This window comes from Arvicanthis niloticus, unplaced genomic scaffold (assembly GCF_011762505.2).
Source record: "Arvicanthis niloticus isolate mArvNil1 unplaced genomic scaffold, mArvNil1.pat.X pat_scaffold_1357_arrow_ctg1, whole genome shotgun sequence".
In the NCBI taxonomy this organism is placed as follows: domain Eukaryota; kingdom Metazoa; phylum Chordata; class Mammalia; order Rodentia; family Muridae; genus Arvicanthis; species Arvicanthis niloticus.
In genome coordinates this window covers 24,481-37,391 of record NW_023045336.1, presented here as the reverse complement: position 1 = coordinate 37,391, position 12,911 = coordinate 24,481, and the positions used below count along the sequence as shown (strand labels likewise).

Here is a 12,911-nt window from a genome sequence, read left to right as displayed (position 1 = left end):
GGGTTACCATCACCTGCTGCTGATGAAGATGCTGTGGTAGGCTATGGTGCTGCTGTGAAAGGTGACTCAGGGTGTGTTGCTGCTGCAGGAGAATCTGTGCTGGGGACTGGAGTGCTGGCTGCTCATTGTTCTCTCTATGCCATAGGACTCGAATGAACCGATTGTTCAAAACTGCTTCTGTGCTAGAAATGGCTTTCCTGGCCTCCTCATTGGTAAGGTATTGGATGAGTGCTGCTTCTGGATCACCCTTAAAAGCAACCTTTGAAGAAAATAATGGCCACAACTTAAACTATGAGCTAAATTATGTGCTTCCAAATTTGTATGTTGAAATTCTAGCCCTCAATGGAGAACAGGATTAGGGAAAAATTCAGGTTACATGGTGTACAAAAATTGTGCCCTTAACACGTTTTAGTTAAGGTGGCCTTCTGAGAAGATAAAGGGTCTCCACATATCCCTCTTTCACCCTCTCCGCCATGTAAGAAACCAGGTATCTACAAGCTAAGAAGGCAGCTGAAGCAGCTTAGTTCAAGTAGCATCAGATTCCATTGGAGTTGGGAGTTACAGGCAGTTATGACCTACCCAATGTGGATGCTGAGACCCTAACTCAAGTCCTCAGGAAAAGCAGTTCAGGTCTTAATTGCCAAACTGTCTCTTTTACAATAGAATAAATTCCTACTGTTAGTTTATTCAGCCTATGGTATTCAATATGAGTGCCTGAGAAAACTGTTCTACCTATGTATAATAAGCCATCCAGTTCTTTTTTCCTAAACGCCATAAAGAATAATGACAAAAAACATTTAAGAGAAAAGGACATGAATTTAAATTAACATCTAAGTACAATCAATTTAATCCTCACTTCTACTACAAATTCATAAATCATCAAAACATCAAAAGATTATATTATCACTACAATTGATTTGATGTTGGATAATATACCAAAAACTTCAGTTTGTTAGATAATATAATATATACAAGAAAGGGTCATTTGTTCACATAAAAACCTATGGACGACAACAAAAATAACAAGAACTAGCCCAGTTTTGAGGAAAAGATTACAGAAAAGAATCAAATAAATTCTCAAGAACAAATTCAACCAAATAATTCCATGATTCACACATGCACATTCAAATACATAATAAAGAGTTTACAACTCTTTGCAAAGTTGAAATTACCACTACCTCTAATCAAGGTGAACTGCTAGGATACTTTCCAAAACTCACAGCATACGTGCATTCTGTCACTGTGAATTAAATTACCTGGATATTAACTATGGTTCCAAATTTGCTGAAGTGTTCATTGAGCTTGGTAATGTTGTTCAATTCCTGGGGGATTTTTTTCACTTCTAATTTGGTGTTTGTATACTGATTCTTCCTCAAGAAGCCTGGTTTACTTTGATTGTTGTTCCCTTGTCTGAAACAAGCATTGATGAATCTTGGTTAATTCTCCCATCCTATGGCTAACCAAGAGATGCTATATTCAGCAAGGAAAGTAAAGTTTAGGCACTCTTCAAAAATTACAGAAATTTAACATAACCCTCATTACAATATAGCAGAGGAAGAGGAAAACAGAACGAAGTATTCCAAAGAGAAACAGTTCAACTGATACTAAAGCATGTTAGAGCACACAGGTACCAGGCTGCCTTTAAAACAAAGAGAGTAACATTATTAACCATATATTTTTCATTTTTAAGCATGTATTTTTCAACTTCTGCAAAGGTACCAATGTTTTCTTTCTGGTCACTTCTGGTATGTCAATGATGATCAATACTGGATGAGGAGTAGGTACAATTTACAAATATCTTACCATGAATATCCTGTTAGCTTTTTAATTTCTAGGATATTCTAAAGGCGTCTCTTGGAACCCTAACTCTGAGAAACATACTTTGAAAAATCACTAATTAATGATTTGTTTGTTTGCTTGTTTTTCTAGACAGATTTTCTCTGTAAGAGCCCTAGCTGTCCTTGCTTTTTAGACCAGGCTGACTTTGAACTCAGAGAGCACTGGAATTAAAGGTATGCACCTAGCAAAAACTTTATTAACACAGGTAAAACAACACAAGCATCAATTACATATTTCTAATAAACAAAACCATCTTACTTTCCCAGCCAAGGTTTCTTTGTAAGTGGCCCTTCCAAACCACTAATAGCTCTCTTTCGGCTCTCTGGTTCCAGGACTACTCTGGTGATGTTGCTATTAATTGAAACAGGAACTGGTGGTTCAGTCTGGATGACAATATTAGCAGCTGTTGGAAACAAAAATTCCCATTAATGAATTCTGAGGAAACATCAAATGATTGGAATATTTAATCTAAAGCTAAAGGTCCCATGAATGGCATTCACCTACTACCATTTTCTATTTGTATTTTGTTTAAAGGCAGATCACTGGCCTCAGTTTGCCAAGGGCTGGGATTAGAGGCATGCACCACTGTGTCTAGCTTACCACTTCCTTCTTAGAAATGGCTATCAACAAAAAAAGCCACAAATGCCTCTATTCTTTACATTCAAAAAATTAAAATGCAAGCTTAAAACCTCAAAGGCAATTCTGTGTGACAGTTAACTCAAGCAGACCTTCAATGAATAGAAGAAAGTTATAGGAGAAAGTTGTCTGAAGAACAAGACATTTACTTTATATACATACCATAAATTTACTTACTTTTACAATATAAATATATAACAATTACTGTTTCAATAAAGGATCAAACAGTACAACTGGGATTATTTTATCTGCCTCCAGTCATGGTCCAACAAAATGTTCACCACATAAAGATTTTCTTTTCTTTCTTTTTTTCTTTCCTTTTTTTTTGGGGGGGGGGGGGGTCAAGACATGGTTTCTCTGTGGAGCTCTGGTTATCCTAGAACTCAAACAATCCTCTGCCTCAGTCTCCTGAGCACTGAATGGAATTATAGTGAGACACCATGCCCAGTTATGTGTTTATACAGGATCATACTTTAATGTATTTGCAAGGAGGAAAATGAACTCACACTAAAGGTATATGCTTGTATTTTATCTTGGCTTGAATTTTGGGGAGTTGTCCCCCAAAAATCTGACTTATGTAGCCCTGGTTGGCCTGTAATTTACTATGTAAACTAGGCTAGCCCTCAAAGTGGCCCAGGCTGGCTCTGAATCTGCTATATAGATAATCTTCAATCCCTGATCCTCCTGCCTCCACAGATAAAAAATTGCCACTGGGCCTGATTATATATGGCTGGAATCTTACAGAGTAAATTGATAAAATGCTAATTTACTTGCGGGGCTTAGGCTTGAAACATTATTGGTTTGAGGTTACAGCTCTCAAAATGCAGACTATACCTTTGATCAGTTCTTTGAAGAAAGGGACCAGTCATTTCACCTTATATCTGAACTCTATCTAACACTGTGCCCAGCATACAACTAAAATGGTCTGAAGTGTTACCAAAAAAAATTGAAAGTATTATTTTCTATATCTAAAACAAATATATTCTAACTATACTATTAAAATAAAATTTAGAAGTAAAGTTATTAAAAGACTTTTGAGGTGATTACATAGTATCTTTCAAAAGTATAAGTAGTCTGATTTTTTTAAGAGAGATCACAAACACAAAAGTATTAACTATAATATAAACTACTGCATAACATTTATCATCAAAAAAGCATTCTCACCTCTTGGGTTTGCATCCATATCTCCAGATGTGAGGCCAATCAGGTTGGGACGCTGTGTCTGTGCTCTGGAAAAGAACTGTCTGTACTGTGATCTACCAGAACTGGTGATACTAGGTGCTTCAGGATTATAACCATCTGGTTCATATGTATCTAAAAAACAAAACAAACAAACAAACCCCAATATTTAGAAAATCAGCGTGTTCAAACTATTCTCTTGTTACTATAAATAAAGAGCTGTTCAAGTTATGTGTTTCTTCAAAACATGTAATTACATCAGTGCATATGCACTTCTCTATGAGTTATGTCAGACACTCCTTTGGAAGTAAAAACAAACAGTGCTACTGTCATAAACATAGAGACATTCAAATTCAAACACTGATATTTACTTCTCAATCCATCCAGTCTTGTTAACCCCTGTATATTAACCACTTGCTTCCATCTTCAATAACCACACATATTTTTATCACCAATTTTTGAGTACATGAACAAGTATATTCAAAGACTGTTGCGTTTTGTGTCTCATCAATTTCTAGGTATTTCTATAATCAATAAATTAATTATTTTTTTTACGCCGAAGAAAGAATAGCTGGCTTTCTATCCAAAGCATATTTCAAATAAGAGCTAGGGAAGCTAAAATTTCATATTTATAGTTATTTTTAAAACCACCCTATTATTCACCAATGTAATTTTATCACATTCTTACACTTTATTCTAAAACAAAAAAAAAATCATTTTAAAATTCTAACCCTATGTAACTATTTTACTAGTGTTAAAAGCAATTCTCAAAGAAATGACAGGCTCAAATGGCACATATCGTCTTCGCTCTAAATCAAATCATAGCAAGGTAGACGGAAAACACTGGTTTTCATAGTTATAATTCGTATGTTCTTCTTTTCTGTTCTTAATGGAAAACGTGTTTAATGATTCATATAAGTTCAAACTACAAATCAGGTTTAAGTACATCTTTATTAAAGGCTGTCACACTTCTATGATCCAGAGTACAAGCTCACAAATGATCCACTTGCTGGAGAGAGCGCTCGGTGGTTAGGCGAGCATACTACTCTTGCAGAAGACCCAAGCTGTTTCTCAACACTCATGTCAATTGGTTTACAACTACTTGTAACTCCAGCTCCAAAGGATCCAGCACCTTCCTCCTCTGGATGGAATGGGCACATGTACTCACATGCATAAACCCACACACAGACATACATATACACACAATTAAAAATTAATAACCAGGTATAGGGGTACATGCCATTAATATCAGCACTTGGGAGGTAGAGGCAAGTGGATCTTCGTGAGTTTGAGGTAAGTCCCAGGCTAGCTAATAAAGCAATGTAGTGAGACTCTGTCTCAAATAAAGTGAAATAATAAATCTTTAAAACAAACAATCCCCCTTAGGAACTTTCTGAATTCTAAAAGCATTTTCCTCTGCTGATCCTGTCTAAATAAGCTAAATAAGGACTCAGAAGTCTTTGGTGCAGCGTATCACTCCCAGCCCTCTTAGATTAAACCTTGTCCTGAATACTGTTACTTCCCAACTTCAGGTTCCGTGAGCACATTCTCTCCCTGCAAAAACACCAACTCTAAGCTTAGAATATTTAAATGCCACTGAAGGGCAACCAACTGAAACATCTTGATATCAGCACTAACACTGCTGTCAAGGTTCCTTCTTGTCCATATTTCACCTATTTTCTTTCCTTTCACTTTTGAAAATAGCTCATGGTGTAGCACAGACAAACATCAATGGATTAAAAACTGATTTCCTGTAATAAAATAAATTATTTTGAAAATTAGTCACTAGGGTGATCTGTGCTCTCTCCTTAGAATAGCTAAGGAAAGTTAATAAATTACTATAACAATGATACTTCTATTACAAGATTTACATTCATTCTCAAGGCTTATACTCAGCCTCAAAGCTTCCTGGTGCTAACCTAATAAAACCAAACTCTATTTCAGTGCGCTATCTAAGCAGTTACTCTGCCAGAGTATTCTTTGGCTTATATTGAATCTCTTCAGTTCCTGCTCCACATCCTTCCTTATAACTTTTTGTCTTCCACATGCAGAAGACAGGGTCAATGCTCAGTGTTTTCCTCAATCTGTCACTATCTTATTTCCTGAGATAAAGTCTTTGACTGAATGTTCAGCTATAATGGCTGGTCAGTGAACCCCAGAAGTTCTCTCAACTAAGTATCTCATGACAGAATGATAGGCATGTGTCCTATGCCCAGCTTTTTAAAAAGGCACTAGGGATTCAAATTTAGTTCCACGCAATTTGGGGCAAGTATTATACTGAAGGATCTATACCCTTAATTTTTGTCTGTTTAAGTCAACTTGACAGAATTATTACTGAGAGAAACATCCTTTAATGATGTATAGCTTAAAAGGAAATTCTGTTTATTAAATTTAAATATGTTAAATGTCTGAGCAATACAGTTTGAAGATGATCGGTAAAATAACAAATTCCACAGATTCCACATTTATGCTGTCCTGGCTAGTTTTATGTCAACTTGACACAAGCTAGAGTTATCTGAAAAGAAACCTCAATTGAGAAAAATGCCTCTATAAGACGCAGCTATGAGAAATTTTCTTAATTAGTGATTGATGGGTGGCATGGAGCCTATTATGGGTGGTGCCATCCATGGGCTGATGATCCTAGGTTCTATAAGGAAGAAGGCTGAGCAAGCCATCATGAGCAAGCCCAGTAAGTAGCCAGTAAGTAGCACCCTCCATCAGATCCTGCTCCAGACCCTTGTCCTGTTTGAGTTCCTGTCTTGACTTTCTTTAATGATGAACTGTGATGTGGAGGTATAAGCTGAATGAATAAACCCTTTCCTTCCCATGATTCTTTGGTCATAGTGTTTCATCACAGCAATAGTAACCCTAACTAAGACCAAGGCCAACTCTAAAACTTAACAAAATAAACCCTACTTCAACTTTTAAGCAAATCAACAAAGTATGGTCCACAGTTTTCAATTACTGCCTAGTAGTAAGAGAAACTCCCACAGTTGAGGATACAAAAAGGTTCGAAATTCACACAATCAAATGACTTTGATCTTTGACCCCTGGGAACATAGAACCTGAATAAATGTAGGTTCTACAATAAGGTCAGGCATGGTGGCAAACATTTGAAAACCTACCACTCAGATGCCAAGTTCCAGGCTAACTTGGAGCCCTTTAGTTAGTTATGAACTGAAATCCAAAAGACTAGCAAGACAAACATCTTTTTAAAAGAGACTATCAAAACACCAACAAAACATACCACAGATCTTCAAAACACATGTCAATAGGGTGAAATAATTTTCAACAAACCTACATTCATATTGAGCAATCTGTCCGTACAACAGGGAGTAGAAGGAGAAACTATATCCACCAGCAGCAGAAAACCAGATGTTTGGCTTTATTTCAAAGAAAATTTACCCCAATTTTTCTTGCAATACAAGTAATTAGCTAGAAAATACTCAAGTAAATACTATCTTCCTATCTACCTGATTAGAAACTACCTCAAGAAAGATGTGACTGTTACCAAGGCACTGAATGTAAACATACAGGACAACAGAGATGACAGACACACACAGAGGACCTAATCATCAACAACCACTAGGGACAAACCAAAGAAACAGAGAAACAGAAAATAACTCTACCTAAGAGCTTAATAGGAACTTTGAGTGTCAGGTCATAGGTTGGTGGTTGACCAGTTTAAGGTATAAAAGATCACGTGAGGAGGATGGCCATCTGAAGCAAAGCTTTACCTGGGACCAGAGGGGTGGGGCTGGAGACTGAGGTATGAATACCCAATGGAGGATCCCATGAGGTTTCGAGGTGGCACCAAAACGAGCTGCCAACAGAGGAGGCGGCTGTCCCCAACTGAAGTCGCCTCAGATGCCAGCAGCACCATGTTCACGAGAATACATGGGCTGTCCTATAGAGGGAAAGAATAGGAGGGCAGCTTGGGATTGAGAGTCCAATGCTTCTCTGAGGCAATGGTGTACTTCCTGAGGATGTGAGCCAAGAACAGAGAAATTACAACAACAGGAACAGTAGTAGAGAAGACATTATTGAGATTCTAACTCAAGAAAGCACAGACATGCAACTAGTTAGGATGCATCAAGGTACAATGAAATTAGCATTGCATAATCTGCCTTTAGAATCCTTTCTACTGTCTGTCTCACTGTCTGTGTCTCTTTCTTGAGAGAGGGTTTTGTCCAGGCTCGCCCCAAAGTCACTGTATAGCTGAGGCTAACACTGAAGTCCTGATCCTATTGCCTCCATGGCTAGAAGTTCTGAGATTGCAAGTATGCAATACCACACCTAGCTTTCTACTTTTTTTTAATCTTAAGTGAAGTAAATGTATACTAGTTTTATCTAAAGCTGAGCAATGAACCAACTGAGTTAGAGAAAAGGCACCCTAAGCTACTGTTCATATAGAAACTATTCAATGAGCTATACAGGTATCAAGGCTGTCATGCATATATCCCTCTGATCACAAGTGAAATGTCAACTCTGCACAAAATATACTCCCTGTATCTAAAAGCAGGGATAAAAAAAAAAAACAGTAAGAAATACAAATTATCATATCCATAGCCTTACAAAGAATAGAGATGTTCACTAGACAAAAATTTTAAAAGGTGGTGGAAGTTTTGTTATCACCATAGACAGGGCAATAACAAAGAAAAAAGATGAAGGAAAATGTAATACTGAATATAGAAAATGATTGTGGATATTAGGAGCCATGTTTTAGAACAGACTACATTTAATGGACACAAACACAGAAGCCACATGCATACACAACACACGCTTGGAAAAAGACAAAGTATTACAGGAGTAAAACCTTCCTTTAGTTTCTATTTAGTACCATTCCCTAACAACAACATATGAAACATAAATTTATTATAAGGTTTAGTCAATATTTTATATAACAAGGCCAGACATTTACTACAACATAAGACATATTAAAGTTAAAAAGATTTTAATATGTGACTAAATGCCTTTACAATTTAAAAATCCCTTTAGCATTTTCAACATGAAACTGATAAGACAGGACACAAAGTAATCACTTTGGTTTTCATAGTAGTAAGAAGAATAAGACTAAAATCTCCCATCTGAAGACAGCAAACTCACATATATTAAATAAATAAATAAATAAGAATGATTTATAATAAAAAAAAAACTATGACCAAACACTTTATTATATTCTCCAATGATTTTTATGTATATGTTTTGTTTTTATGTGTTCCTACGAGTATTCATTTATGTATAAATGTGGGCATGTGTGCCACTATGTGTGTTGAGGAGGAATCAGAGGACAATCTTGAGTGTCTTTGCTTTTTTACCTTGTTTAGTACAAGTTTCATACTATTCACCAGTTGGTCCTCAAGAATCCAGAGAATCTGCTTCTCTTCTAACTGTAGAAGCACTCAGATTCCTAACATGAGCTACCATGTCTGACTTTACCTGTTCTGGAAACCTCAACTGGTTTTCACAGTGGTACAGCCAGTTTGTTATCCATTTGAACCACCTCCCCACAAATCTACAATTTTCAAATGTTTTATACACACGAATCCCCTGTAGAGATGATTCAATACCAGAACTTATTACATTTATTTATCTCTGTGCGTGTACACATGCAAATGTGTGGAAGTCAGAGGACAAATTACACTGGCTTTCTCTTTCCCCCTTATGGGTCTTGAGAATCATATTTAGGCCACCAGGTTTAGAGGCCTCTGCAATTGTGTAAGATGGCTATCAGATGCTATCCTCTAAGGCTTTAATTTTTTTCTATAAATTGTGTGTATATGTGTAAGTGTGTACATGCTCACACGGGCAGATGCATATGAAGACAAGAAGTTGACATCAATGTCCTCCTATATTGCTTTGCTTTCTACATTTTCCTCCTTTGTAAAAATTGAGGCAGGGCCTCATGTATGTCTGGCTGGCCTCAAATGTACTATGTAAATGAGGATGGCCTTGAATTCCTGACTCTCCTGCCTTCACTTCAGGAGTGCAGAAATGGCAGGCATGTGCTAGGATTTAAGTGGCACTGAACACTGAACCCCAGGGCTTCATGAATGGTAGACAAGCATTCTACCAACAGAGCTACATCTCATATCTTATTTTTGAGACAGGGTCTTTAACTGAGCCTATAAGGAGCTCCAGGAATCCAACTGTCTCCTTCCCTGAAGCATTAGAGCTACAGGCACTTGCTATTATACCTGACTTTTATTTTGGTACTGCAGATCTAAACCCAGATCCTCATGCTTGCACTGTAAGCACTTTACTGAGCCATCTTCCCTGCCCTTCCCTATAAACTTTAGAATCAAATTGTATGCTTTTAACTAAGAAAATTCACAAAGCTATCTGAATGACACAATATTAATATTCTATTTATCTAGTCCAATATTAATATTCTATTTGCCAACAAATTAATTTTTCTTTATAATTAGTGACACAGCATCTAATATAAAGTAGTAAAACACAAATACCAAGGAGAAATTAACACTTTTTATTGGTCTTAAAATAAAAATGGTAATTATTAAAAGGACTGTTTTTTATTCTAAGATTGATTCTTTCTTTCTATCTATCTATCTATCTATCTATCTATCTATCTATCTATCTATCCTATCTATGGTTTTTCAAGACAGGGTTTCTCTTTGTAGCCCTGGCTGTCCTGGAACTCACTCTTACTCTATAGACAAGGCTGGCCTCGAACTCAGAAATGTGCTTGCCTCTGCCCTACTGAGTGCAGATCTTAAAGAAATTAGCTACTACCACCTGGCCTAAAATGTATTTTTTTAAAAGGTTTGTTTTATTTTATGTATGTGAGTACACTGTGGCTGTCTTCAGACACACCAGAAGAGGGCATCAGATCCCATTACAGATGGCTGTGAGCCATCATGTGGTTGCTGGGAATTGAACTCAGGATCTCTAAAAGAGTAGTCCAGTACTCTTAACTGCTGAGTCATCTCTCCTGTCCCTTAAAATGTATTTTTAAAATTAAAAAATATACTAGGAATTTTCCTATGTAGTCCTTTGTTCTCAAAAAGTAAGAAGCTGGTAATTATATTTGTTCCCTAATATTCTTAGGTCTTGTTATTAATCTCTCTGGAAAACAAATACCTCAGAATTTCAGTTCTAAAACATTATACTCTTTCCTAAAGATAGGAGAGAAAGGCCACCTGAGATTGGTTACCTTACACATCTTAGCTCCACAGCATCTACCACAATGCCTGGCACATGATAAACACTGAACAAATATTTCCCGAATTAATGAATATTGAGCTAAATCATTGAGATTACTGGCAATTGCCAAATTTATAAAAATCAACACCAGCTGGGTATGGTAGCACAGACCTTTAACCTCAGCAGTCAGGAGGCAGAGGCAGGTGGGATATCTGTTAGTTTTGAGGCTATTGTAGTTTACTATAGTGAATTCCAGAACAGCCAGGCATATATAGAAAAACCCTGTCTCAAAACTTAATAATAATAATAATAATAATAATAATAATAATAATAATAATAATAAAATTAATACCAAGCAAAGTGTGTCACAATATTTAATTTGGTATATAAAAAAATGGATGATAACTACCAGTTTCTTTTAAAAAGCAGAAATTTTACTATGACAACACTAAATGTAACAATATAAAATATGCCATTTGCCATAAACTGCAAAAAATCCAAGTTTTCATATTTATAAGTACAAAAACATTTTAAACTGTTGGCAGATGACTCATAGAAATGATGAGTTAACTGCACAATGGTCACTACCAAAGCTGGATAACAGGAACCTTCATTATACTGCACACACCTCAGTTTACCATATTATCTTCTTTTTTTCTATATTGATATTTCTCATAAGTAAAATAATAACAGCAACATTACAACAAACCCGCTCTATAAGATACTAATCAGAAGACCATGAGACAGGAGAAAATGTCAGATTTCTGATTTATATTCATAAAGGAAAAAAAAAGCAGACCTATATTTAAATATGCATCATTATGTAACAAATGCTTCTATGTTACATAGGAATCTTAAAACAGGAGACAAATGTTTCTCAAGTTCAGAAAAGGAAAACATTTATGTATCCGTAAAGAAGAAAATGTTTTTTTCTTAAGTCACACAGCAGGAGCACAGACACTGTGCATGTTAGAAACAATGAAAAAGAGATTAGCAAAGGAAGACCTAAATCACTGCAAGAGTCAGAAGCCTGAGAAGAGTCTCTGAAGATTCAAAAGGAAACAGTAACTAACCACTGAAGAATTTGCATGACAAAAGTCTGAGGAATATTCACTTAACACTAAGTGCTATACCTTGGCAGAGGTGCTCAAACTGAGTCCATGAATAAGAGGAAAGGTTCTAGTGCAAATATAGTGAAGCAGAAACTTCAAAGGAAATGGGTTTTGACAAACTAGGTGTTTTAAAAAGCAAAAGCAAGGTTGGAGCTTGCCTTGTGTGCTAGGTAGAGGCTAGTGTTCAAGTACACATACATCATTGGGGGGGGGGGAGCAATGTGTCAGTCATATGATGATGTCCATATGAGTAACTGGCTCTTAAACTCATCAACAAAGACAAGAAGGGTAGAAGGCATTGATTTAAGAATAGGCTTTATTTTCAGAGGTTGAAATTGGACAAGAAAATAGTAACTACATAGACTATAACTAATCCTTTCAGGTTACCAGATGTCAAGGATATATTAGATGCTTTACATGACTATAAATTCATTTTTCTCGTCAGAAGAATCATAATGACTAGTAACATTACTCTCAGAAAAATAAACTGAGGTACACCACACAAATTAAGCCACTTGGCCTAGATGAGAGTAGTGAAGAACCAGGATCTTAAAACAAGTCCAACTACTTTATTTGGTTGCCTCTTTGGGACATGAAAGAGATAACGAAATGTTTCACAGGCAAAGCAAATTTATAAGCACAAATACATAAGAAATGAACATACCATAATTTCTGTGGACAAAGAACTCATTATCTAACACTGTAAAACAACCACTCTTTTGATTGTTTTGGTTTTTTGAGACAGTAGCTTAAGTTGCCCAAGGCAGCCTCATAATTGCTATGTGGCTGATATGTCCCAAGTGCTGGGATTTACAGGAGTATGCCATCATGCCTGGCTTAATTGACCTGGGAAAAAATGTTTCTGAAAAATAATTTTTAAAAAATATGAGTGTGTGTGTGGGTGTGTGTCTACACACACACCCATACCCACACCCACACATCAATCAAGCTGGATGATGGTTACACATGCCTTTAATCCCA

The 12,911-nt window shown here is 36.3% G+C and overlaps 1 pseudogene; it reads right to left on the bottom strand.

Moving 5' to 3' along the window:
- Window positions 1-4: 4 nt before the first annotated feature.
- The window catches only part of LOC117701563 (RNA-binding protein 27-like), a 28,583-nt pseudogene continuing 15,676 nt past the window's right edge, over window positions 5-12,911 (bottom strand).